This window comes from Spinacia oleracea, chromosome 3, assembly GCF_020520425.1.
Source record: "Spinacia oleracea cultivar Varoflay chromosome 3, BTI_SOV_V1, whole genome shotgun sequence".
Classification (NCBI taxonomy): Eukaryota; Viridiplantae; Streptophyta; class Magnoliopsida; order Caryophyllales; family Amaranthaceae; genus Spinacia; species Spinacia oleracea.
In genome coordinates this window covers 78,149,676-78,151,675 of record NC_079489.1, presented here as the reverse complement: position 1 = coordinate 78,151,675, position 2,000 = coordinate 78,149,676, and the positions used below count along the sequence as shown (strand labels likewise).

General features: G+C 42.2%; 1 non-coding gene across 1 annotated transcript; it reads left to right on the top strand.

Moving 5' to 3' along the window:
* The first annotated feature begins 812 nt into the window (after nt 1-812).
* Nucleotides 813-919, top strand: LOC130470988 (small nucleolar RNA R71). Its single transcript, XR_008931695.1, has one exon. It is a non-coding gene; the product is annotated as a small nucleolar RNA R71 (small nucleolar RNA).
* The last annotated feature ends 1,081 nt before the right edge of the window (nt 920-2,000 follow it).

Below are 2,000 nucleotides of genomic sequence, written 5' to 3'. Positions count from 1 at the left end.
TGGCCTGGTGGCCTCCCTGCAATAGTAGTAGCCATCTGTGCCAACTGTGTATCAATGATCTTGTTGTGAGCAGTAACAGCATCGATCTTTGCATCCTTTTCACTTACAGATTTTTGCATTTGTAGCATCATGTTTCTCATCTCTACTAGCATAGGGTCAGGCCGTGTGGCTTGAGGTTGTGGTGGTGGAGGTGATGTGTGTTGTCTAGGGAACCCAGGTGGTCCACTAGACTGTTGGTTGTAGTTGTTCCGTGGTTGGTAGGATTGTTGATGTGGGGGTTGGTATGGTTGTTGTGGTGGATGTTGGACTTGGTGAGGGTTCTGGATATTGTTGCTCCTGTAGGATAGTAGAGGGTTGGTTTTGTAGCCCTCATTGTAAGAGTTGGAGAATGGGTTATTTTGTTTGTAGGATTGAAATGCGTTACATTGTTCAACAGAGCTCCTACATTCCTGTGCATAATGACCAGACATTCCACAACTTTCACAAACAGTAGCAGGTTGGGCACACATAGCAGCTACACAACAGGTTGGGCAGATTGAGCATTGGCTGCTTGCATATTATCAAACTTATAGTGTAAAGCAGTCAATTGGGCAGTTAATTGTTCAATAGAATTTAAATCATTCTTACCACCCCTATTAGATAAACCTCTAGGATTCCCGTACTGGGCATTGTGAATGGCTATCTCCTCAATCACCTCCATAGCTCTAGGCACCTCAAGTTGCATGAATCTCCCACTGGCAGCTGAATCCAACAAACATCTAGACTCATTGCCCAGACCATTATAAAACTACTGAATCAAGAACCAATCTTCCAAACCATGGTGCGGGCACTCTCTTTGCAAATCCTTGAATCTCTCCCAGACCTCGAACAAAATCTCATCTGCTTGTTGTGAGATACCCAATATCTAACCCCTTAGACGAGCTGTTTTCTCAGGTGGAAAATATTTAACATAAAAAGCAAGAGCCAAGGACTCCCAATTAGTGATTTTCAAAGCCGCCCGATTCAACCCATTAATCCACAATTTAGCTTTCCCACTCAAAGAGAACGGGAAAAGTATCTCCATAGTCTGTTCCGGAGTCAATCCCTTTTGCTTGATGGTGGAACAATATTGGATGAAGGACTGTATGTGAATATTCGGATCTTCACCTGGTTCCCCACCGTACTGGCGTCTCTCAATCATGTTAATCAATGCAGGCTCAATCTTGAAGGTCTCAGCTGCAATGGAAGGCATGATCGCTTTTGGTAGCACGGACAAACTTGGCTTAGAATAGTCTGTAAGCCGTGGGGTAGGTGGCGGTAGTAGAGTTTCGTCACCCATCTCTATCTCTGAAACTGAATCTGTATCTGAAGGAAAAAGATCGCCAATATTATGATCAGAATCAGAGTAATTCCCACACTGTGCAATGAAATTTCTTCGTCTACAAAAGGTTCTTTCGGGCTCAGGATCGAATGGAGTAAGATTACTAGTACCTACAGTCCTGGGCATAGACAAAGACTACAAAACAATGTGAGATCCGGTCTCAAGGAACGTGAGTTCCTTGAGTAGTAACAAACAATAATCTAGGATAAGCAATCAACAACAGAAAATAAAACCGTTTCCCCGGCAACGGCGCCAAAATTTGACAGGCTAAAGTCGTATCACCTAATAAAAAATAACCTAAATCCACTAGCTAGGTAGCAAGGGAAGTCAGGATCGAATCCACAGGGAAACAGTGTTCTTTCTACTATTAATCAATAAGACTAGACTATTGGGAACAAGAGTTGGTTTGATGGTTTGCTAAAACTACTACGATAATTAAACGAATAAGAATCAATAAACTAAGGAATCTAGGGTGTAGGTTCACCAACAAATAACAATCCAGGACAATAAACAATTGCGATAGTCAACAAAGTAATCAATTAGTCTAGTATGCTCTCTCAAGTCGGTACTAATCATACACTTAGAATTAACGGGCTCTCGCTACGTATTAACTCTAATTCCACCTATTGACACAAGCCTA